Here is a 27206-nt window from a genome sequence, read left to right as displayed (position 1 = left end):
AGCCTCCAAAGTAGTCCCAGGTAAGTATTCCTCCCCAGCCCCGCCCGAGTAAAAAAATAGTCCCTAAGTAAAGTAGTCCCTTCCAAGCCTCTTTTGGCTTGGAGCTCTTGCAGCATGGTCTGCATCAGGTAAGTTTTAATCTATGAGCCTGGCGCCTATGGCGCCAGGACTGACTCTCCATATGAGCCTGGTGCCATAGGCGCCAGGACTGGACCCAAATAGCCCCTAGAAGGGTTGTTGGGCTTGCTTGGGATAAGTTGATGCCGCTTCCGGGGATGCTGGACTTGGTCTGGGTCCCCGGGGGTAGGCATCATGACAGCACTCCCCCCAAGGCCCCTCCTAAAGTCGTTTTTCCCTGTGGTTTCGGTTTGTCTGGGAAATTTCGGTGGAATTTTTTCACCAATCGGGGTGCATGAACATGGTCAATAGGTTCCCATGACCTTTCATGTGGTCCGTAACCTTTCCAGTCAATTAAATAAAAAAGTTTTGACTTTATCTGCTTGGAGTCCAGGATGTTTTTAACTTCAAATTTGGGTTCTCCGCCTACAAGGATAGGGTCTGGTGGCTTGGTTAGGCTTGTCCCTGGTTGCACTGGCTTCAAAAGTGACACATGAAAGACGGGGTGAATTCGCATATTAGCAGGTAAGTCCAACTTGACAGCCACCGGGTTGATAATGGCCTTAATAGAGTAAGGTACCAAATATCTGGGGTTAAAGGCCTGTTTTCCCTTTAGATGTATATGTTTTGTGGCTAACCATACTTGGTCCCCTATCTGGTATTGTGGAGTATCACTTCTATGCCGATCAGCATCTTTCTTGTATTTTTCTTTTGCCTGTTTTAAATGTGTAGTTGGTTCCTTAAAGGCTTGTGTAATTGTAGCATGCAGATGGTCCACTGCGGGCATTTCTAAGTGTTGGGGTGAGTCAAGGTCTGAGGTTCGAGGATGGTGCCCATATAAGATATAAAAGTGGCTTTGTCCAGTTCCAGAGTGTACTGAATTATTGTATGCATATTCGGCGATCCAAAGAATGTCTTTCCAATTAATCTCAGTCTGATGTAACATACAACGCAGGTATTGTTCGAGAGTCTGGTTGGTCCTCTCTGTTTGACCATCAGTCCAGGGGTGGTGACTGGTCGATAACCTCACATCGATTTGCGCCAATTGACAGCATTTTTTCCAAAAATGTGAAATGAATTGACTGCCCCTGTCAGAGATCAATACGGACGGAAATCTGTGTATGCGAACAATGTTTTCGAGGAACTCCTTGGCCAGGATTGAAGCTGAAGCTAATCCCTTTAAAGGAATAAAGTGGGCCATCTTGGAAAAAAGATCCACAATAACTAGAATGGTGTTAAATCCATTGCATAGGGGTAGATCAGTAATAAAGTTTAGCGATAAGGTGTGCCATGGTGTAGGCAGAATGTCTAAAGGTTGTAAGAGTCCAGCTGGTTTTTTCTTTTGACTTTTGTTTTGGGCGCAAATGCTACAAGACATCACAAATGATTTAATATCCTTTCGCCAGGTGGGCCACCAGAATTGTCTTTTAATTTTAGCTTCGGTTTTTTGCAATACCTGGGTGCCCCTCCATTAGGGTATCATGATAACGGGAAATGACTAGCTCTTGTAGTTCCTTGTGTGGCAGAAACAGCCGCCCTTGCTAATAAGGCAGATCATTGGTGACAGAGTAGTCCGGGCCTTTCTTTACCCAGTCCCGCAGGGCTGTTGGATCAAAGAGTTGCTGGATCTTTACCTGAATGTCCTCTAGTGTCTGTAGAGAAGTCATGCCAAGAATCCTTTGTTCGGAAATTATAGGTACTGGTTCTGGGTTCACTTCTGCCTCTACCATCCCTATTCAGGATAAGGCGTCTGCCTTACCATTCTTACAACCTGGTCGATAGGTTATCACGAAATTGAACTCGGCAAAGAACAATGTCCATCGAAGTTGACGTGACGATTGGGCCTTGGCTCTCTTTAAATACTGTAAGTTCGGGTGATCACAGTATTGGTATGCCTGGCACCGAGAAGATAGTGCCACCAAGCCTTGAAGGCGGATTTAATGGCTAATAACTCCTTGTCGGTAACCGGATAGTTTAACTCGGGTGCTGAGAACTTTCTGGACCAAAATGCTACTGGATGAAGCTGGCCAGTTTCAGGGTCCTTTTGAGACAGGACAGCTCCCATGGCTAGACTGGATGCATCAGTTTCCACTATGTATGGAAGTTCAGGGCACGGGTGCTTTAACACAGGTGCAGACATGAATTTCGCTTTCAGCTCTTGAAAGGCATTTTCAGCTTCTTCAGTCCACATAAAGCGTTTATTTTTTCGCAAGAGTGCTGTTATGGGATGTACACCATGTGAAAAATCCAGGATGAATCTGCGGTAGAAATTGGCAAAGCCGGGCATGGTTTGTACTCCGTTAACTGAACTTGGTGATGGCCACTTAAGGATTGCATCCACCTTTCGTGAGTCCATTCGGACTCCCTTTGGGGTCAGGATAAACCCAAGGAATTCAACTTCTGTGGCATGAAAAATGCATTTTTCCAGCTTGGCATATAGTTTGTGCTGGCGCAATTTCTCTAGGACTGCTCGGACATGCTTCACATGGTCAGATTCTGAAGAGGAGTATACTAGAATATCATCGATATATACAACAACACAAACGTCAATGAGTTCACGAAGGACATCGTTCATGAAGTATTGGAAGGCTGCTGGTGCATTGCACAACCCGAAAGGCATCACCTGGTATTCGAAAAACCCATACTTAGTGCGGAAAGTAGTCTTCCATTCATCGCCCTCTTTTACACGTACCAGATGGTATGCCCCCCGGAGATCTAATTTAGTGTATATGCAAGCGTCCTTCACTTGGTCTAGTAGTTCAGGGATCAGAGGCAATAGGTATCGGTTCTTAACAGTTATCTGGTTCAATGCGCGGTAGTCTATGCACGTTCTGAGGTCACCTTCCTTTTTGGGCACGAAGAACAAAGCTGAAGATGCAGGGGACTTGGATGGGCGAATAAAGCCATTGGCAATGTACTGGTCTAAGTATTGTCGTAGGTGAAGGTTCTCTGGTTCCGTAAGGGCATAGATCCTGCTACAAGGGAGTTGTCAACTGGGTATGAGATCGATTTGACAATCGTACGATCTGTGAGGAGGTAAGGTGTTTGCCTGTTCTTTTTGGAAGACATCCTGGAATTCTTGGTATTCAGGAGGTAGTTGCATGACTGCTGTGGTTACTGTGGCCAGGCCTGCGTTCAGATTTTTCTTTGGGTAACAGGTTTGTGCACAATCCGGGAAGGTTATTCTCTTCTCTCACCAATCAATACAAGGATTATGTGTTTCCAACCAAGGTACCCCCAGTATTATTTGGAACTGTGGGGCTTTGATTAGATCAAACGCAATAGTCTCTCGATGCCCATCCTGACCCAATAGTGTCATCTCTGCGGTGGAATGAGTTACAGGCCCAGAGGCAATTTCAGTTCCATCGACTGTGGTGATGACATCTGAGGTGGTTTTTCGGCAGAGAGGTAGATTCATCCTGGAAGCCAATTCGTAGTCCACATAGTTTCCTATGGCCCTGCTATCAATGTAGGCCCTTACTGCGTGCATATGCGATGGCTGCCCTGGATCTATGAGGACCATTGTTATGATGAAATGCGAGGTCTGAGTATCCTTCTTCAAGCTCGGCAAGCGGACCTCTACGCTTGTCGGGCGTGGTCGTTTCCCGAGTCTGACTCCATATGGCTTTTATCAGCAGCTACTACCACCTTCTTGGGTGGTTTTACAGGGCAATCCCGTAGAAAATGCCCAGAAGTCCCACAATATAGACACAATTGCATTTGCCATCTTCTTTCTCTTTCCTTATGGGTTAAGGGTCCTTTAACCCCTCAAATTTGCATGGGTTCTGAAGCATCTGCTCCTTTGGGGTTAGCATGGGTTGTGACCAACACCCAATTCTCAAACTTGGCGCGATCAGCCTTTCTGGTCTGTGATCTAACTGGACCACTAAGTCTATATATTCAGCCCAGTCTTGAGGTGGGTTCACGACTTGAGCCAAGACATCCTTGAGTTCTCCTCGAAGCCCTCGATGAAACAATGTGATTCGTTTTACCTCAGGCCATCCAATTTCCACTATCAACCTATTGAAGGTCACCATGTAGGATAGAAGGTCCCTGTTACCCTGCCGTAGGGACAAAAGTTTGTTATCCAGGGCCTGTCCTTGGGAGTGCCGGGCAAATAGTCTTTCCATGCTCATTTGAAAGCCCTGAAAATCCCAAAGAATTGGGTCATCCTGAGTAACAAGTGGAATTGACCAATCAGCTGCACTGCCACTGAGATATGACAATACAAAGGCTACTTGGGTTGATCGTTTGGGAAGGCTCCAGGTCTGCATTAAAAGTGCAAGCGGCATTGGTTCATAAACACGGCGAACCTTTTGGGATCTCCGGCAAAGCGTTCGGGTGGAGCTAATGGAATATTTCCTGGTAGGCTTATTTGCATAGGGTTACTTGATAACACAGGAGCTGAATTTCTCCTGGAACTAGGTAGGGGTGCTTGTCCAGCCTGGCTTTGCAATAGTTGCCTAGCAAGGTCATCAGTTCGCACCTTTGACAAAATCAGTTCTCTCCTAAGAGCATTGGTTTCTTGGCGGGCGGAATGCACTTCAGCCCTCAGTTCCCCTAGTAATTGGGCCAATTGGTCAGTTTCTGAGGTATCCATAACGCCCGAGTGGGAATTTGTAGGTAGGCTTCGTGTTCTGTTACGCTCACCTGGCTCCCACAGAGGTGTCGATCTGAACTGAACAGCTGCGGTCTCCACCAATGTGACGCCTAGGGCCGAGATGACAGACTGGACTGGCCCACCTAACTTTGTTTGCTTGGCCCGTAGGAATATTCTTCTGCAAATGGAGAAAGGGAATTAACCACCCGTGGAGTTGAGCGTAAATCCCCTCACCCCCGCTGTTCTCCCCACAGATCACCTTTGATGTCCCCCTCTTATAGTCTCACCTGATGGTTTGAAAAGATGAGCTCTCCATCCTGCATTGAGTGCAGGGGCGTGTTGATAACCAGTTGCTTCACTGGCTCGAAGGAATTGGTGAGTTCCAGAACAATATTGACTCCGAGATTCCCAGCAAGACGCCGTAAGTATGAAGTTCGTAAGAGTTCAAACGCCTGACTTTCACTCTTGTCCGATTCCTTGCAGGTTGCAGCTTGACCCTAGTGAAGAGTTCCTCGTGGCAAACGGTAGTATTCTGATAAGGGTTTTCATTTTCCAACACAGTTCGATAAAATAATGTCAATATGTAACCTGTTGCTTTCTCCCTTGTTCAGGCGCTGAAGTCTCGGGGAATAGTACCCCCGGTGGAAAAATCATGTAAGTCTATGGGGGGGTAACTAATATTCCTCTGTGTATTCCCTTGGCTCACCTTGCTGTTCTTGTCTTCTCCTTAGGTGCCGGAGTACGGCAGGAACATGCAGGAGGATGCGGTGGAACGTGAAGATCCTGCGAAGGCCGGTGAGTTCAGCGCAGTGCTGCAGCAGGCGAGGCGACGCGCATAAATAACTTCTTTCTTCCAGCTTGAAGGGCGCGATGGATCGGGAATTCAGGTAAGGATCAAAGGTATTGCTCTTGTTCTAACCTTTTCTCCTTCTTTCTCCCTTTTTCAAGGAGCTCCAAACTCGAGGTGGGCGTGGCAGAAGGCTGGATGCATACTTGCAGGCACGGTGAGAGTTACGCTGCTGGATGCAGAATAACGCAAAGCGTGTGCTGCTCTTCGGGCGTGGTTTAACTAGCGTCCCAAAGTAGTCCCAGTTAAGTATTCCTCCCCAGCCCCGTCCGAGTAAAAAAATAGTCCCTTAGTAAAGTAGTCCCTTCCAAGCCTCTTTTGGCTTGGAGCTCTTGCAGCATGGTCTGCATCAGGTAAGTTTGCAGCATGGTCTGCATTAGGTAAGTTTTAATCTATGGGCCTGGCGCCTATGGCACCAGGACTGACTCTCCATATGAGCCTGGCGCCATAGGCGCCAGGACTGGACCCAAATAGCCCCTAGCAGGGGTTGTTGGGCTTGCTTGGGATAACTTGATGTCTGCTTCCGGGGTTGCTGTACTTGGTCTGGGTCCCCAGGGGTAGGCATCATGACACTGTGCAATCTGTTTGCAGCTTTTCAGACCAGAGTAGCAGGCCACATAGGTTTGCCATGTAAGTAATGGTGCACCAAATCTGTTGTGCTACAGTGAGTCTGCAACAAATAGCAACCATGTCAGCCCGGCTGAGAACGCATGGTAATGGAGAAAATTATAAACAGCCCTTGCTATGACCCACACCCCCAGCTGTGATAGTCACCATTGTCCCAATCTCATGGGAAGCTAGCGGCAAAGGGGAGTATGCGCACGTGTGTTTCCCGAAGGATGGCAAGGGCTGTGTCCCAATGAAGCAGAAACATTCCTTATTCCCTTTCCAGTGTCTTGTTTGCAGCACGCTGTCATTGTGTACTGTAAAGAAGTTCCACACGCTTCCAAAAATGACATTGAAGAGCTCTCCATGTAATAGTATCAGTTATGTACAACAGTCCTCTGTGTACACACCACGCCCAGAAACGTTGTTGCACAATCCCTGTGGCTCCACATTCCCATTTCCATGGGCGCCATCCTGAAAATTCCCAGATGTGGCTTTTGTGCTGCGTGCAAGCGTGGGGGAATAACTTGGAACCAGGGTAGGGGGAGTTTGTTGTAATGGGCGACTCTCAAAGGAGCATTTTTTCTCATTTTTTAGATGCTTCTAGAGAAACACCTTTTTTCCACTTTTTATTTGCTTTTTAGTGTTTTCTTGTGCGGACATTGTTACAGTAAACTCTTCACTGCATCTTGTAGACAGGCAAAAAAAAACAGCATTACCAATGGGCGACAAAGCAATGCCATTTGCTTGGAAAAATTCTGCATTTCAACAACCAATTAGGTAATTGTTGCAGAAGAACATCCCAGCAGCGGACAAAAAAGTATACATGCTTCTGTTGTTCAGAAACCTTCCTGCCTCAGGCTTGGAACGACTTCCAGGAGCAGTGTCCCATACTCTTCGTGGTGTTATGGATGAGAAAAGCACTGTGGCCATCAGTTCTGCACAACACTTCATAGCTACCATTACAAATTCAGCCTGCTAGTGTGCTGTCACTGGACTGGAACTTTCTACTGGACAGCACGTCAGTAAAAAATTGCAAAATTTGTGCATCCACATTCATCCAATTGCGCACCCATCACCACAAAAAGGAGGTACGGATACTTTTTCGGCACTATGTATATGACTGGGCTGTGAGTGCCTCTGCACACGGTATCTGCCACTGAGCGGCCATAACGTTCTTTAAAAGCATACTGTTTTTTCCCCATACCCTACCATGAAGTGGCACTTCAGTGTTATGTGCTTGCAATGTTCTCATTTAGCCATATCATACAGGCTAATATCGAAACAGGAACTCTCTCCTTTCCTTCCGACAATGCTACAAACTGTTTTCCCCACTAAACCACCTCCTACGGAAATCGTAAAAAAAATGCCACCAATAGCAACATTGAATATATGGTACCAAGTGAAAGCAACTTTCCAAAAAATCACTGTCTACACAGATGTACTTCTGGCTATGCTGCATTATTGCAACAGGCTATTTTTAAATCTGCCCCCTTCTACTCTCCGCTCTCTGGAACACATTCAGAAGAGCAGTGTGCGACTTGGGATGGTATCTCTCCTGCACTGAAATGTCACCAATAGCTCCCAGCGGGTGCGAGGAATAAAGTGAGAAGACTCTGCATTATGCAAAAGGCCTTCTGTCCCCTACGACCTCAATAACTTCAACTGTAACTCCCTATATATTTGCGTGCTCGAGCTCTTCCCTTATCCGCCTTCAACTCCATCAGGGTCAGGCGCTTCTGTAAAATACCAGTTGGTGGTAGTTGTGCTTTTTCACCTGCAGCCTCCCTCTGCAACAGCATCCCTGGCTCCCCGACACTTGAGGGGAACCATCGGCGGTTCTGGAAGCACCTCAAAGCCTTTCTCTTAGCGTCTGCGGTTTCTGCTCCTCTCCACGTCTAACTGCCTGACCTAAACTGATTCTGCACTACTTATCTGGCGACTCTGTGATGTCGGGCCCATGTCAATTCCCCCCGTCAGGCAAACCCCTGCACTGGTTTTCTAGCAAACCCCGCACTTGAGGACTGTTTTCTGTATGCATCCACCACCTGTTGTGTGCACTTATCTGCAGTTGAATTTAGAAGTGCGCACAATAGCCTCTGTGAAAAGTTGAATTTAGAAGTGTGCCCAATAGCCTCTGTGAAAAAATGAATTTAGAAGTGTGCCCATTAGCCTCTGTGAAAAGTTGAATTCAGAAGTGTGCCCAATAGCCTCTGTGAAACGTTGAATTTAGAAGTGTGCCCATTAGCCTCTCTGTGAAAAGTTGAATTTAGAAGTGTGCCCAATAGCCTCTGTGAAAAGTTGAATTTAGAAGTGTGCCCATTAGCCTCTCTGTGAAAGTAGAATTTAGAAGTGTCCCCTATAGCCTCTGTGAAAAGTTGAATTTAGAAGTGTGCCCAATAGCCTCTTTGTTAAAGTAGAATTTAGAAGTGTACCCAATAGCCTCTTTGTTAAAGTAGAATTTAGAAGTGTGCCCAATAGCCTCTTTGAAAAGCTGAATTCAGAAGTGTCCCCAATAGCCTCTTTGTGAAAGCTGAATTTAGAAGTGAACTTAGAAACCTGCACATAATATCCTTCCTATGCGAACCCAAACCCAAATATACCCAATATCCCCCTATGCAAGGCTGACCCTTGAACTGTGCAAAGTTTAACTCAGAAGTTCTGTCTAATTACCTACCTGAAGTAGGCCTAATACCATCTCTGTTGTACAGTTGAACTTAGAAGTCTATCTAATAGTCCAACACCATCCCTGTGTACAGCGGAATTTGGAATTTAGAAGTATATCTAATAGTCCAACATCATCTCTGTGTAAAGTTGAATCTAGAAGTGTGCCTAAATGCGCCTATAGACAAAACTGGAATCTAGAAGTATCCCTAATACCCGTTCTGTGCAAAGCTTAATTTAGAAGTGGACCCAATAACGCACCTCGTCCGAATTTAGAAGTGTGACTAATAATTGCCCTAGCTGAACTCAGAAGTATCCCTAATACTCTCCCAGTACAAATTGAACCTGAAAGTGTGCCTAATATACTCGCCGTCTACAGTGTGCCCAGTATCGTTGAGTTATTAGCTGAATACTGAAGCATCCCTAATATCCTATCTGTACAAAACCTAAATTTAGAAGTGGGCCCTTTAGCGCCCCTAGCTTGAATCTAGAAGTGTGCCTAACAGCGTACACATTGAATCTAGAACTACAATTAGAAAGCCCTCCTAAACTGCACTTAAAGTCGACCTAAAACAATACCTGGGGTGTTACTACATTCAATTTCTCCCTAGTAGCTTACCTGTATCCCTAGTAGCTTACCTGTATCCCAGCTTACTGGAAGAGAGCCTACCCAACAACGTAACTGTGCTATAGTTGCAACTAAATAGGCCACCTAATCAGCATCCACTAAAGGCTAACTTCACCTCAAAAACGGCCTAATATCTGCAACTCCACCCAGTGATAGCCGAACTTATAAAGTCCAATAAAGTGTAAGCTGCACCTGAAACTACCCCAATAGCCTGTGCTAACCATGAGTGTACCCGCTCCACCAAGGTTTGCCGAAAACAACCACCATGGACCGCCTCTACTCTCCGGTCCGCCTCGCCCCCTGTCCCCCCTTCCCAAATCATCCCACCCTCCCTCCTATCCCCTACCCTTCCCCTATCCAAACACCAAGCCAGAGGGGCACAATGGCGAGCCAACCACCCCAAGACCACTGCTCCCCCGAACCCCATCACCCACCAGCCGACATTGATCATGCCCGCTCCCCTCACTATCATTCCGGGCACACCACGCCCTTCAACCATCCCCCTCCACCATTCCCACAAACCCCCACCATCTTCCCCTCCCGACCACACCCTTTCCCCTCCCTAAAAACAGCACGCCTAGCACAAGCAAGAACAGAAGCCGCAGCCCTCTCCCCCTCTGACCCCCCTACCCTCTCTCACACACCAATCACAACAAAGTCACTAAAGAGGAAACGTACCTGGTCCCCCTCAATCTCTCTGCACTCTTCGCCTCCCCTGTCTCAACCCACCACCTCTTTCCCCCAATCACCACCTTCCCCCTTCGCTTCTCCCTTCCTGAAACCCCTCTCCCTTGATTTCTCACCAACTGCAACTGAAACCCCTAACCGCCTACACCCCACCTTCAAATTCCCCGGTCCAAACCCAATCATCCTAACACACGCTTCCACCCATTCCCACCCGAAACCTGCCAACTTTTCTGCTCGCCCACTTTTTCCATCAATCATCAGAAAGAGCGGATGAGTTGTGGAGAGCGGATGAGTATGGAGCGTGGATGAGTGTGGAGCGCGGATGAGTGTGGAGCGCGGATGAGTGTGGAGCGTGGTCGAGTGTGGAGCGCGGAGGAGTTGTGGAATGCGGATGAGTGTGACGATCGGTAAGAGTGGAGAACGGATGAGAGCGGAGAGCGGATGAGAGCGGAGAGCGGATGAGAGCGGAGAGCGGAAGAGAGTGGAGAGCGGAAGAGAGTGGAGAGCGAATGAGAGTGGAGAGCGGATGAGAGTGGAGAGCGGATGAGAGGGGAGAGCGGATGAGAGGGGAGAGCAGATGAGAGGGGAGAGCGGATCAGAGCGGAGAGCGGATGAGTGTGGAGAGTGGCCGAGTGTGGAGAGTGGCCGAGTGTGGAGAGTGGCCGGGTGTGGAGAGTGGCCGAGTGCGGATGGTGGCCGAGTGCAGTGCGGAGAGCGGATGAGTGTGGAGAGGGGATGGTGGATGAGAAAAGAGTGCGGATGGCGGATAAGAATGGAGAGCGGATGAAAGTGAGAGCGGATGAGTATGGAGAGCGGATGGCGGATGAGAAAAGAGAGCGGATGGCGGATGAGAAAAGAGAGCGGATGAGTGTGGAGAGCGGATGAGTGTGGAGAGCGGATGAGTGCGGAGAGCGGAAGAATGCGGAGAGCGGATAAGTCCGGAAAGCGGATGAGTGCAGAGAGCGGATGGCGGACGACTGTGGAGAGCGGATGAGTGTGGAGAGCGGATGAGTGTGGAGAGCGAATGAGTGTGGAGAGCCGATGAGTGTGGAGAGCGGTTTTAGTGCAGAGTGCAGCTGAGCGTGGGGACCAGATGAGAGCTGAGGAGTGTGGAGAAGGGACGAGTGTGGAGAGCAGAGTAGTGCGAAGCGAATGATTGTAGAGAGCGGATGAATAAGGAGAGCGAAAAAATAAATGTGTAGCGTGGATGGGAGTAAGGAACGGTTGTGTATATGGAACGAACGAGTGTCGGATGCGGATGTATATATGGATCGGACGATTGGGTGAAGCGGATAAATGTGTGGTGCAGACAAGTGTGCCTAACAGATGAATCCATGGAGCGGACAAAAACCATAGAGCACATGAGTTTATGGAATGGATGAACAGACAGAGCAGACGAGTAGTTGGCTTTTCCGATGAATGGATGGCCCGGACGACCATTGTAGACTGAACGAGTGCCCTATCTGGAGCCAATATCCAGAGTAGACGAGTATAAACTACAAGTGTGTGTGGACTGGACGAGTATGTGGACTGGACGTGTGTGTGGACTGGACGAGTGTGTGGACTGGACGAGTGTGTGGACTCGACGAGTGTGTGGACTGGATGAGTGTGTGAACTGGACGAGTGTGTGGACTAGACGAGTGTGCGGACTGGATGAGGGTGTGAACTAGACGATGATAATGACCGACAAATCTGTGAAGCGGACGAGTATGAGGAACGGACGAATATGTGCAACGGACGATACCTAACATGCTTTGGAATGATGGAAACACTTGAAAACATACATCATACCACACCCCACGCTTACTCTCCCCCTTACACCAGCACTCATCTAGAACACAGAGATACTACGACACCATTTGGTATAACTGTTCTCATATCTACATCTCCCGCTTACTCCACATCACTCTAAGTAATCATTGCTGGTTGCACACCCCTCAGCCAGGCGTTCTCCTCAGGCCTAACGCAGCCACACTCGCTCTGGGTAAAACCGACCAGAGCGAACACATACTCCTGACCTCTCAACCACCACACCTACAGCTAAGAAGCAGCTACCACTCGATTTCCGCACCAGCTGCACACATACCCGGTGCACACACGCACTTTTGCTCTTCCTCTACTCTCTCTACTGACCTGAACTTCGGTTCCCAAGGGCGTTCAACCTACCAGCGAATTCAGACCATACCAATGGTATATAAGGTGCTATATAAATGCAAAATAACATAACATAACATAACATCAACCATCCTACACCTCTCCCTCCCCCTCTCCAATTTCCACCCTCCCCGCCCCATCCACCTTGCGCTCCAGCACCGACACCAACCCCACCTACTGAAGTGAACTGCATCCTATTTAATGCCCGATCCATAGCAAAAAACAGACACTGCATCTTTGACCTCCTCGCCTCTGACAAACCAGACCTGGTCTTCATCACCGAAACTTGGTTCTCTGACGACTTCGCCCCGATCGCCAATGAAGCCTTCCCCCCTGACTACTCCCTAATCCCACTTAACCGTCCCTCTAGAGGTGGAGGAATAGCATTTGCTTCAAGTCTCACTTCCACGCCTCAATCACTGACAACCAACCCTGCATTCCTGCCTGCGAATCACTCCTCGTTAAACTATCCCTCTCCCCGTCGCTCTCACACAGCTTCCTAATAATCTACAGACCCCCTGGCTACGATAGACAATTCTCAAACAACCTCTGTGACTCTATTGCCACCCTTCAACTAAACCATCCCAACCTCACCCTTTTTGGAGACTTCAACATATGGCTCGACATCCCCACCAACCCTATGACACACTCTCTGGTTGATGGATTAGACGCAATTAACCTCCAACCCCACATAAACGGCCCGACTCACTATAAAGGACACACTCTTGATGCCATCTTTAGCTCTCACAACCGGATACATCTAAACCCCCCACCCCTATAATCTGGTCCGATCATTACATTGTTTCCTTCGCCATTCTCTCACCCGACCCCCTTCCCGTACTCGAATCCGAACCTCCGAAGCTACGCAAATGCTGGAAAAAACTAACAATCGTTCCTGACCTAGCTGACGCACTCATCCAATCTCCACCATCCACCTGCCAACTCAACAAACAACTAACACCCGACGCCTTTGACTCATGGCTCAACACCTCACTAATGCGGCTCACGCCCTCTTGCAAACCATCAGCCCGCCGTGGCCTGTTCCCTAGATGGTTCACACCTGAGCTTAAAACCACTAAACAACTATATAAATACCTAGAACGCAAATGGCAGAAAGACAAATCCCAGGAGAACGGTACCACCTTGGCCCAACACCTTCATCAGTACAAGGCCGAAATCCGGAAAGCAAAAAAAAGCCCACTACAACTCTCGAATCATAAACTGCAAAAATCCCAGCAAAGAACTTCACAAAATCATCTCTGAATTCACCAAACCAGCATGCACTACGACCGCCCGACCCCCTCTCAATCACTATGCGACTCACTCTCTCTCCAGTTTTACGCCACGGCTCTCGACAGAACAAATGCTCTAACCACCAAACTGGCTCTCTTACATCCACCAGGCAACCCTCCCCCCATTCCAGCCAACCCACCACCTGCGACCTGTACGCAACCAAGTTTGAATCCTTTAGTCCAATATCACCAGACCAATTTCTCAAACTTCTATCTGCCCGCAAACCATCCGGCTCTCTCCTAGACCCTTGCCCGGCCATAACCCTCAAAGAAATATTCACTTCCACATGCACTGGAGAACACGCAAGATCCATCATAAATGACTCCCTTTCCTCGGGTATCTTTCCCGACGCATTCAAAACGGTTCATGTCAAACCTCTATTAAAAAACCTTCCCTCGAGCCTCTTGAGCCCAAAAACTACTGCCCCATCTCAAACACGAGGTTCCTTGCCAAACTCATTGACTGAACTGCCTACTCCTAACTAAATGCCCTTGTTCCTCGAGCCTCTTGAGCCCAAAAACTACTGCCCCATCTCAAACACGAGGTTCCTTGCCAAACTCATTGACTTAACTGCCTACTCCTAACTAAATGCCCTTGTTGAAGCCAGCAATCTCCTAGACTCTGCACAATCAGGTTTCAGGGCCCGTCACGGAACCGAAACCACCCTAACCACAATCTGGGATGACCTTAAAATAACAGCTGACTCCGCGGGATGGCCTGCATTAATCCTTCTTGACTTATCCGCCGCCTTCGACACGATCAATCACTCAATCCTCGTTGACCGCCTCCACTACCTAGGAATTCGTGGAACCGCTCTTAAATTGATAGGTTCATTCCTCAAAGATAGGTACCAAATAACGATACTCTCCACCTATTCCTCCCAAGCCCGACCAGTCGACACGGGAGTCCCACAAGGAGCATGCCTATCTGCCCTCCTGTTCAATCGCTACTTGATCACCCTCCCACCAATAATCCGCTCACACAACATCCTGTGTTACAACTACGCTGATGACACTCAACTAATTCTAAAATTCCTGAACTCAAAACCCAACTCCCGACCTGACCTCGTCTCCTGCCTCGTTGACATAGAGCTCTGGATGACCCAAAGCCACCTCCTGTTAAACCCCTCCAAAACTGAAATCATGGTATGTGGCAACTCTGAACTTCTTCCACACCCACTACCCTGGCCATCCGCCATGGGCAACTCACCGACCCCCTCTAACGCAGTCAAAAAACTTGGATGCACGCTTGACTCTGACCTAACACTCACGTGCCAAGTCAACAACGTCTCAAAGTCATGCCACTATGTTAGGCGGAAACCTGTGCAGTTCCCTCTGGGACCACTGCAAAGATTTAGGACTACAGGTGTTTGGCAGTAAACCCACTTGGTAGCAGTCTGTACCACACAGATTCACTTGGTAGCTGTGGCTGAGCAGTTAGACTTCCCTCAAGAAGAGTTAGGCAGTATGTGGAGTATACAAAATAGGGCAATCTACACAGTAAGACAAGCAAACACGCAACAAGGCTTCGGTGTATGTAAAGATATATAGTTATTTATTTATAAGAACACATCTATAGAAAACACTGGCACTCAATACGGCAAAGATTTCAATCACAATTACTCTACGAAGAAAATCTCAATCCCCCTAACAATAGTTCAACATGTCTAGGTTCAACGGCATCACTTATTTGCAGACAGAGGTGTATGCTTTAACCTAGATGGCACTCTAGTATTCGTTAGGACGGGAGAGAAAAATAAGGCAGGTTATGAAGTCAACTCAGTACCAATACTTTACGGACAAATGCAAGGCAAGTAAGGCAGGGTCTACTGCAGATCACAAAGTTCAGAGGCCAGGCCCACTCGGAGAGAGGCAAGGCGATATGTCCCAAAAAGTGTCTCAGTGGAAATGCGCTTCGAGCCTTTATCGCAAATTGTTTTGGAAAGATTGGACCAGTTCAGAACAACAAGTTAAAGAAAGCTTGAAGGCGACCCAATGGAAAGGCGAGGATTAAGACACCTCACTCTATCCGGCAGAAAGGGAAGCCAGGCAGACACGGTACCTTGTTTGTGGAGAGACAACTTCGGTGGGGGCAGTTGTTCCTGGTGGTGGATGCACGTCGGGTCTTTGCCAAGAGTAGAGATGATCTCGTCGTCGAAGAAAAGTGAAGTACGGTGCACCACTAGGGAAGAGACCAGCCGCGGAGTGCTCCGTCACAAGGCACCACCTTTTGGTCGTGGTACAGGGGTAGTGGCTATCCGGTTGCCGAGGTGCTCTGCACGGGCAATTCGACCACTGCGTCCTGGAGCGAAGAAAAAGCAAAGGGGACTGGTTGTTCCCACAAGCCAAGGGAAAGAGACTCTCCAGCAGGGAGATCTCCTCTGTCGTCGGGAAGTGGTGAGTCGGTTCCGCAGGGCTCCACCAGAGGTGTCATCGTTGCAGGTCGGCTCAGCTTTACCCTCGTCGGATTCTTAGGTCCTGTGGCGACTTCTGAAGATCCAGCCCCAAAAGCCCTGCGTTTATGCAGAAAACCCCCATTCATTCAGCCTAGCTGTCAATCAAAACACGCTAAGTGGTGAGCGGGGTGGCTCACCACTTGGGCCAATCACACTAGAGTGCGACCGGAGTTGGCAAGGCAACTCGGTCCAACACCCTCCCACACCCCTGTGGTAACCCAGACAGAATGGCACCACTTTGGAGGGTCTCTGTACAGAAGCCCGTCAAAAGTGGAACAAAGGGCTCAACCTTTGGTTTAGGAGTCACAGAGACGAACACAGACGCCATTTTAAAAACTGAGTTCTGGCAGAAAATACCATCCGATAAACTTATTTAAGATAAGTAAACCGGTGGTATGTTAGAGATTAATGAGAAAAAGTATCAATCTCCAACAATGGGAAGAATCCCATAGGGTTACATTTGGGGTCGAATATAACAAGTAGTTTCCACTGCCACCAGCCAAAACTCGACGAGGGGGGACGGGACAGTGCCCCCTCGAATAACAGACCCAGGAGTAATCGAATTACCCCTACTAGTACGTCCACAATAGGATGGTTTGTACCAGATCTGTTAGTAAATTTAGGTCTAGTAAAGCCAATGGTAACTTTACATGCCCGGGGAGACAGTAGTCAGTCCCCGGGTATGGAGTCTATGAGGGAGGTCCGCTAGGACGCCCCAGTGCTACGGCACGGAGGGTGCAGTGTAACACACATATCCAAACATATGAGACCCTATGGAGTAAAAGACCCCATAGCCCATAGAACACATTGACATTCAAAGGAATTACACACATTCATGTCCAAGAGTGGGAGAAAAAGAGTCTCACTCTTGGCAGGATGGAAAAAACAAACTCCAGAATTCCAGCAAAGCTGCTGGGGGACTCACTAGGTTAGGAAATTCAGCCTAAACAGAGAATTCTCCCTAAAACACTACCACCTTAAAACCCTTAGGCGTATCTTTCCATATCTCTCCTTTCCCCACAGACTCTCAGCGGTCCAATCAATTGTTATATCAAGACTCGACTACGCAAACCCCCTCTACCATGGACTCCACGCTTACCAACTGAATAAACTTCAAAGGGCACAAAACGCTGCAGCCAAACTGCTCCTTGCCCTCGGCCCAAGAGACCACATCTCCCCGGCCCTTAACACTCTGCACTGGCTTCCAGTGGCCCGAAGGGTGACTTTCAAAACCTTATGCTTCTCCCATCGAGCAGTGCATAAAACCGGACCTCAATATCTTCTAAACAAGCTAAAACCCTATCACCCCCAATGCACTCTAAGATCAAGCTCAGCCGGCCTCCTAGTCATCCCTAAGACAAACTCAGTCAGGTTAGGCGGATCATCATTCTCAGCCTTGTCCCCCACACTCTGGAACGCACTCCCACCCCACATCCGCCAAACCGAGGATCTAATGTCTTTCCGCAAACTGCTGAAAACCTGGCTCTTCCCCTAGAACGGACCATTCTGCGAAATGACCCAAACAGAATAAAAGCACCTGAAAGACACCAATCCGACAAACTACCAGTTGCGAGAAATCGACATCTAACAACCACTAATGTAAACAAAAAAGACAAACAGAATAGAACAAGTAAAGTAGAGCAAAGCAGTGAAGTGAATAATAAGAATAAATCGTTCAAAACTGATTTAAATCAATGAAAAGGATTTAATGCATGAAGAATGAATGGAGTGAAAGGAGTGGATTAAATCGTTAGAAGCGATGAAACATATGAAACGGATGAACGCGCTGACCTGATGAATGCGGTGAGCAGATGAGTGTATAGATCGGATTAGTGTGTAGACATGTGGAGTGTATAGAGCGGATGAGTATGTAGAGCGCATGAGTGTGTAGAGTGGCTGGGTCTGCAGAATGGATGAATGCATAGAGCAGATGAGTGCGTAAGTACAGAGATGTGCGTAGAACGCAGAAGTTCGTAGAGCAGATGAGTGTGTAGACCGGGTAAATGCGGAAGAATGTGTAGAACGCTGAGAAGATGAATGTGCAAACAGGATGAGTGTATAGAGCCGATGAGTGTATAGAGCGGATGAGTGTGTAGAGCGGATGAGTGTGTAGAACGGATGAGGGTACAGAGTGAATGAGGGCACACAGCGGATGAGGGTATAGAGCGGATGAGGGTGCAGAGCGCATGAGTGCATAGAGCGGATGTGTGTATAGAGCAGATGAAGGTATAGAACTGATGAGTGTAGAGATGAATATGTGGAACAGAATAATGTTGTTAATGCGTGGAAAGCGATGAGTGCATAAAGCTGATGAGTGCGGGGAGCAGAAGAGCGCGGGGAGCGGATGTGCGTAGGGGGGCGGACGAACGCGGGGAGTGGATAAGCAAAGGGAGCGGACGTGCACCAGGAGCGGATGAGCACAGGGAGCGGATGCATTGAGGCATAGAGCGGATGAGCGCGGGGAGCGGATGAGCACGGGGACCGGATGCATAGATGCATAGAGCTGATGCGTGCGGGAAGCGGATGAGTGTGGAGAGTGGATGAGTGTGGAGAGTGGATGAGGGTGGAGAGCGGATGAGGGTGGAGAGCGGATGAAGGTGGAGAGTGGATGAGGGTGGAGAGTGGATGTGCGCAGGGAGCTGATGAGTTCAGGGAACGGGTGAGTGCAGAGAGCAGATGATTGCGTAGGGTGGGTGAATGCGTAGAGCAGACAAAAGTGTAGTACACGTGATGGGTTAAAGTGGACAAAACGCCTAGAGCGGATGAGTTACACTGACCGGGTGAGTGCGTAGAATGGATAAGCATGTAGAACGGCTGAATGCCGAATGCATGCAGAGTGCGAGGAACAGATATATGAGCGGAATGGACAAAGTGAGCAGAAGAATGTGTAGTGTGAAGGACTGCATAGAACAGACTAGTGGATAAGGCCGGCAGATATATAAAACAGACGAGTGCATATGAGCGAATGAGTGGATATGGAAAAAGGGGTACATCAAGGGGACGAGTGCCTAGAATGGACGAGTGCCTACAATGGACGAGTGCCTAGAAGGAATGAGTGCCTAGAAGGGACGAGTGTCAGGGTCCGGCTTGACTGAATTCCACAGGAGCTGATGCTGGCCCTACAGACCCTCACTAGGAGTTCACCTCTCAACCCTTAAATATAAGATGAGCTGAAAACCCCAAGAAAGGGAAAGGGGAATTTGGAGAAAATAACAATGGAGACACTGCAGCCCTGCAACCGTCTGGTAGGCTCTGGTATCTGTGGTAAACAAATACACCTGGTTACTTATATGATAAGAAAAACCTCTTTTCTAAAATTATTCTAAATAAACTCTTAACTCTTTATCTCAGTAAAAGACTTAGAGGCTATTAATCTGTGTGGAATATCTTGTAAATATATCTTGTGTTGTGCATATAGTTCAAGCCACCCAAGTCTCTCTAGAATTCTAAAGTGATGGCCTTTGCAAACACCTTTTCAGGACAAGATGTTCTTCTTGCTTCAAAGTTTCTTTAACCTTATTTAGTTTTCAATGCTTTCATAAATTGCAGTCTTTCTCTGAAGTATTGAATTCCATTTGCATAAATTACATTAAAAAAATATTCTTTAACTTCCTGGAATACTGCTTTCCTTATGCGTGTGAATTGTTTCTTTATTTACACAAAGAACGTATAGTTTCTTCCTCAAATAGCGTGTGCAATAAACACGTGAAATCAGAAGACGTGAAGAATTGTCCTCGCGTTTAAAATACACACGTGATTCTTTACAACCCGCACGCGTGAAAAAATACGTAAACGCGATAAAAAATAACACGCGCTGGTTAAAATGGACTCGCGCTCTATCGCTACCGAACTCACGCGGAGAAACGAAACGTATTTCACGTAAAACAGTTCACGCGTTTTTAAACAACTCGCACTTCATCAAAATGGACTCGCGATCTATCGCAAACCAACACGCGTTTTCTCATGAGATGTCATTCACGTAAAAAATGTACACGCGCTAAAATTCACTTGCGCAATTCTTTTGGGCACGCGCTCTATCGCAAAACAACACGCGCTTTCTCATGAAACGTCTTTCACGTTAAAAATGTACACGCGCTAAAATTCGCTCGCTCCATTCATTTGGGCACGCGCTCTATCGCTCTGAATACCCGCGCGCTTTCAAAAAACACGTAAACAACGACTTGCGAGCTCGCGCACACATTAAACAGTCTTTAAGAACATTACACGCAGTTAATTAACTTTAAACTCCTACGCATTATCTTCAAGCTTGTCTTCCTTATAATAACTTTAACTGTAAATGTCTCTTTTCTCAAATGACTTTGAAATTTGTTAATTCTTTAAGTTTTCTTCTAAAGAAAATGAAAGTTCACTGTGACAATCTTAAAATCTTTAAAGGAACCATCCCACCTGATGACTTCTTGTTCAAACTGGATCAGCAAACGATATTCTTACTTCTTTGGTAGATCTTCTGAGCTCTGAAAAGGCCTTACTTAAGGAGCTTAACTAATGTACAACCAGCCACTGAATTTCTCTGGATGAAAGGCGGTTTAGAATCTTGCTCACCTCCCAAGAATCAAACCCATTGTCCTCTCCACCAATCAGGCAAACCAAACATATCATTGTTCCTTTAACCAATCAAATTAAGTTTCTTTCTCTCCATCTTAACTTGGGCAAGCACAATGTTAATTCTATGTACAGACTCTTCCTGTTACTAACCCAGCCAGTCCTGACAGCACAACCAACCCAGCCAGCTCTGAAGGCACAATGTTAATCTTGTTACTCTTCCTGTTACTAACCCAGCCAGTCCTGACAGTACCCCCCTCTTCAAAGCCCTGTCCGAGGGCCTGGCTTAGCAGGGAACCTTTTGTGAAACTGTTTTATCAATTGAGGGGCATGTACATCTACTTGATCCTCCCAAGATCTTTCCTCAGGACCGTATCCCTTCCAGTCAATAAGATACTGCAAGGTACCTCTAACAATCCTGGAATCTAATATTTTCTTTACTTCAAACTCTTCGTCATTCTCCTCTGTGTAAACTGCTGGTGGAGGTTTTCCCAATCTAGTTCCTGACACACAAGGTTTCACTAAGCTGACATGAAATGTAGGGTGACTTTTGATACTTGCGGGTAATTTTAGTTTGATTGCTACGGGATTTATTATTCTTTCTATTTTAAATGGACCAATAAATCTCGGACTAAATTTAGTTCTTCCTTTTAAACGTAGGTTTTTTGTGGACAGCCAAACTTTTTGACCCACCTGATAATGTGGTGCTTTACGACGTTTTTTATCAGCAAATGTCTTAAATCTTAGCTTACTTTTTTCCAAAGTTTCTTTAGCTCTCACTAAACCATCTCTAATACAAGTCAATCGCTGCTCAACCTCTGGATTGGAATACTCAGATGGCAACACTTCTTTGAAAAATCGTGAGTGGAAACCATAATTGCTAAAAAATGGAGAATACTTAGTAGAATCCTTGACAGAATTGTTATAACTAAACTCTGCTAGCCAAAGAAGATCTACCCAACTTCCTCTTTCTTGCCAAAAAGCTCTAATATATTTTTCCAACTCCTGATTTACTCGCTCTGTTTGGCCGTTGGTCTGTGGATGATAACCTGAAGAAAGCTTTACCTCAATTCCCAACTCTGTACAGAAAGCTCGCCAAAACTTAGAAATGAACTGAGACTCTCGATCTGACACAATTTGTGTTGGTAGACCATGTAATCGTACCACTTCTTGCAAAAAACTTTTTGCCAGATTCCTTGCAGAAGCCTCTCCTTTCATGGGAATGAAATGCCCAGCTTTAGTTAGTAAATCCACAACTACTAATACTGTAGTGTAACTTTGATCTTTGGGAAGATCTACAATATAATCCATAGAGATTGTAAACCAAGGACTAGGGGGTACTGGTAATGTATTTAATAACCCAGATGGTTTTCCTCCTCCTGACTTTACTCGAGCACAGACTTGACATGTTTTCACATAGTCTTCAATATCCTTTTTCATTTCTTTCCACCAAAACTTTCTTTCAACCAGTTCAATAGTCTTACGAATTCCAGGGTGACCCACCAACTTGGATTCATGACATTCTTGCATAATTTCCTTTTGCAGTTCCTTGCTTGGAAGGTAAATCTTAGAATGGACACATGGAAATCCTTCAATTAAATGTCTTCCAGAATCCTCCGCTAACCAAGATTGAATTTCATCTTCTGGTAATTCCTTTAGAATCTTTTTAAGAAGCTGATTCTCTTGCTTTGTAGTACTAAGAATATTTTTTTCTTCTGCAATCACTGGTTCTGGTAATAATTGATTTTCAACTTCTCCCGAAGATCCTTGTCGCGATAAAGCATCTGCTTTACCGTTTAACCGCCCAGGCTTGAATGTTATCACAAAATCGTATTCTGAAAAGAAAAGTGACCACCTAAGTTGTCGAGGTGATAGTGTTCGAGCAGATTTCAAAAACAGAAGATTTCTATGATCAGTTAAAACGGTTACTGTGAATCTTGCTCCCAACAGATAATGCCTCCATTCCTGAAATGCCCTTTTGATTGCCAGGAGTTCTCTGTCAGTAATTGTGTAGTTCACTTCTGCTGGAAGCAATTTCTTAGATAGATAGGCAACAGGATGCAACTGTCCAGTTTCAGGATGCCGTTGAGAAAGCACTGCTCCAATTGCAACATTAGAAGCATCTGCCTCCACAAAAAATGGTTGTAAAGGATCTGGGTGTAATAAGATCGGTCCAGATGTAAAACAGTTCTTCAATGTTTTGAAAGCTTGATCCGCTTCATCTTTCCACTCAAATTTCATTCCTTTCTTCAATAATTTGGTGATAGGAGCAACAGTTTGAGAGAAGTTTTTAATGAATCTCCTGTAAAAGTTTGCAAAGCCCAGAAAGCTTTGGATATCTTTAACACAAGTTGGAGTTGGCCACTGTTCAACTGCCTTAATTTTCTTCATATCCATTTCCAAACCTTTGGGAGAAATCATAAAACCTAAAAATTCCACTTCCATGGTATGAAATTGGCTCTTTTCTAACTTAGCAAATAGTTTATTCTCCCTTAGTCGTTGTAACACTTTCTTTACATGTTCTTCATGTTGCAGTAGATCCTTAGAATAAATGAGAATGTCATCTATGTATACTACTACAAAGATGTCAATAAAATCTCTTAATACCTCATTTATAAAAAATTGAAAGGCCGCGGGAGCGTTACACAATCCGAATGGCATTACTTGATATTCGAAAAGACAAAATTTTGTTCTAAATGCCGTTTTCCATTCATCACCTTGACATACTCGCACCAAATGATATGCACCACGAAGATCTACTTTGGTAAATACTGAGGCTCCTTGAATCTGGTCTAACATTACTGATATTAAAGGCAGCGGATATCTGTTTTTAATTGTTATCTTGTTTAATGCCCTATGATCTATGCATGTTCGTAAAGTGCCTTCCTTTTTGGGAACAAAAAATAGTGGAGAAGCTGCTGGCGATTGAGAGTGCCTGATGAACCCCTTGTTCAAATTTTCTTGGATGTAATCTTTCAAATGTTGATTCTCTTTTTCTGTTAAGGCATAGATGCGACTGCAAGGAATGTGGGCCCCTGGTTCTAAATCAATTTTACAGTCATACTCTCTATGAGGAGGTAATTCATTAGCTTCCTTTTCACTAAACACATCATTGAAATCATGGTAACACTTTGGTAACTCTCCCATTACAGCCCCTATAGAATGTACTATAGTTCCCAAATTCACCAAACCTTCCACTACTTCTGAACAATTACCACTAGAAACATTTTCCTGAATTACTTCTTTACAACAATTTGTAACACAAAAAGTAGAATCCAATTTCACCACTCTTCTTCCCCAATCAATCTGAGGGTTATGATACGTCAGCCAAGGCATTCCCAAAATTATTTTCAACTGTAGAGTGTCAATCAATTCAAACACAATTTCCTCCCAGTGTCCTCCAATTTCCATTTCCAATGGGATTGTTTCGTGTGTAATTAAACCTGATGTCAGTTGAGACCCATCCACCACTCTCACATACTCTGGTATATTTTTTACCACATAAGGCACATTCATATCTTTAACCACATTCCAATCCATGAAGTTACCAGTGGCTCCTGAATCTATTAATACTGGACCACTTCCCTTTAATTCCTCTTTAATATACAGGGATACATTCAATGTAATATGTGGTACCGCTGCTTGGATTGTATTTGCCACTTGCTGATTTCTGGAGCTGTTAGTAGATGCAGAAGTTTTTGGACACCAGGGGCAATTTCCAACAAAGTGTCCTGATTTCCCACAATATAAACATAAATTATTCTGTCTTCGCCTATCCTTCTCCTCCTTGGTTAAAGGACCTCTCACTTTATTTACTCTCTCTGCATTCCCAGTTCTTAATTCTTTATTTACAAATTCTAATCTTCCTTTATCAACTCTGGGAAAACTCTGGGTTGCTCAACTCCTCCTGTTCTACGCTCAGCCTTGCGTTACCCTAATCTATAGTCAATTTGTATGACAAGATTAATTAAATCCTCACATGAAGTAGGTCTATTAACAATTGTAGATAAGGCATCTTTCAATTCCTCCTTCAAGCCTCTATAGAATAAAGAGGATTGCTTCTCTTCTGGCCAATTGCTCTCTAATACTAAAGATCTGAACTGTGTGATGTAAGACACTAAATCTTTGGTTCCCTGTTTTATCTCTAATAATTCTCCATCTACTTCTTGAGATAATTGGCGTCTGTCAAACATCTTTTTAAATTCTAACTTGAAAGCTAACAAGTTCTTTAGTATAGGATTCTCTTGACCAACTAATAATACTGACCAAGTTGCCGCCTCACCAGTAAGGTAAGACAGCATAAAAGCTATTTTAGAAGCATATGTATTAAAAGCTTCAGGTCTACAAAGGAAATGAAGTTCACACTGTGTAAGGAAAATCCGGCATTTCTTGGCATCTCCCCCAAAACGCTCTGGAGGTGCTAAGGGGACTGGACCTACAGGTATATTCAAACTTCCCCTACTTCTTCCCTGAGAACTCGTTCCTTCACCCAAATCCTCTCTAATTAACACTGGTAATTCTCTACTAGTATCCTCTGAATCTCTTGACTCCAAAGAAATTTCTTCACCCTTACGGGTAACCTTGGAGTTTAACTCTTCAAACTTGACTTGTAATTCCTGGTTTTCTTTTCGCACAGCCCTCATTTCCTCCCTTAACTCTGAAAACATGTCCCTTATGGAACTTGCTAGTGCCTCTCTGGGATCCATATCAGCTCAGGTGGAAAATATTATCGTGGGCCTTTCATCCTGTCAAAGTCCGGCTTGACTGAATTCCACAGGAGCTGATGCTGGCCCCACAGACCCTCACTAGGAGTTCACCTCTCAACCCTTAAATATAAGCTGAGCTGAAATTATTCTAAATAAAATCTAAACTCTTTACCTCTTACACCTCAGTAAAAGACTTAGAGGCTATTAATCTGTGTGGAATATCTTGTAAATATATCTTGTGTTGTGCATATAGTTCAAGCCACCCAAGTCTCTCTAGAATTCTAAAGTGATGGCCTTTGCAAACAGCTTTTCAGGACAAGATATTCTTCTTGCTTCAAAGTTTCTTTAACCTTATGTAGTTTTCAATGCTTTCATAAATTGCAGTCTTTCTCTGAAGTATTGAATTCCATTTGCATAAATTACATTAAAAAAATATTCTTTAACTTCCTGGAATACTGTTTTCCTTATGCGTGTGAATTGTTTCTTTATTTACACAAAGAATGTATAGTTTCTTCCTCAAATAGCGTGTGCGATAAACACATGAAATCAGAAGACGTGAAGAGTTGTCCTCGCGTTTAAAATACACACGTGTTTCTTTACAACCCGCGCGCGTGGAAAAATACGTAAACGCGATAAAAAATAACAGGCGCTGGTTAAAAATGGACTCGCGCTCTATCGCTACCGAACTCACGCGGAGAAACGAAACGTATTTCACGTAAAACAGTTCACGCGTTTTTAAACAACTCGCGCTTCATCAAAATGGACTCGCGCTCTATCGCAAACCAACACACGCTTTCTCATGAGACGTCATTCACGTAAAAAATGTACACGCGCTAAAATTCACTCGCGCAATTCTTTTGGGCATGCGCTCTATCGCAAAACAACACGCGCTTTCTCATGAAACGTCTTTCACGTTAAAAATGTACACGCGCTAAAATTCGCTCGCTCAATTCATTTGGGCACGCGCTCTATCGCTCTGAATACCCGCGCGCTTTCAAAAAACACGTAAACAACGACTTGCGAGCTCGCGCACACATTAAACAGTCTTTAAGAACATTACACGCAGTTAATTAACTTTAAACTCCTACGCATTATCTTCAAGCTTGTCTTCCTTATAACAACTTTAACTGTAAATGTCTCTTTTCTCAAATGACTTTGAAATTTGTTAACTCTTTAAGTTTTCTTCGAAAGAAAATGAAAGTTCACTGTGACAATCTTAAAATCTTTAAAGGAACGATCCCACCTGATGACTTCTTGTTCAAACTGAATCAGCAAACGATATTCTTACTTCTTTGGTAGATCTTCTAAGCTCTGAAAAGGCCTTACTTAAGGAGCTTAACTAATGTACAACCAGCCACTGAATTTCTCTGGATGAAAGGCGGTTTAGAATCTTGCTCACCTCCCAAGAATCAAACCCATTGTCCTCTCCACCAATTAGGCAAACCAAACATATCATTGTTCCTTTAACCAATCAAATTAAGTTTCTTTCTCTCCATCTTAACTTGGGCAAGCACAATGTTAATTCTATGTACAGACTCTTCCTGTTACTAACCCAGCCAGTCCTGACAGCACAACCAACCCAGCCAGCTCTCAAGGCACAATGTTAATCTTGTTACTCTTCCTGTTACTAACCCAGCCAGTCCTGACAACGAGTGCCTAGAGGGGACGAGTGCCTAGAGGGGGCGAGTGCCTACAGGGGACGAGTGCCTAGAGGGGACGAGTGCGGAGTGAGGACGAGTGCGTAGAGGTGAAGAGTGCGTAGAAGAGGGGACGAGTGCCTTGAGGGGACGAGTGCCTTGAGGGGACGAGTGCCTTGAGGGGACGAGTGCGTAGAGGGGATGAGTACGTAGAGGGGACGAGTGCATAGAGGGGACGAGTGTGGAGAG

The sequence above is a fragment of the Ambystoma mexicanum genome, chromosome 1p (genome assembly GCF_040938575.1).
Source record: "Ambystoma mexicanum isolate Mex_15411 chromosome 1p, UKY_AmexF1_1, whole genome shotgun sequence".
In the NCBI taxonomy this organism is placed as follows: domain Eukaryota; kingdom Metazoa; phylum Chordata; class Amphibia; order Caudata; family Ambystomatidae; genus Ambystoma; species Ambystoma mexicanum.
Note: the sequence above shows the minus strand (reverse complement) of the source record.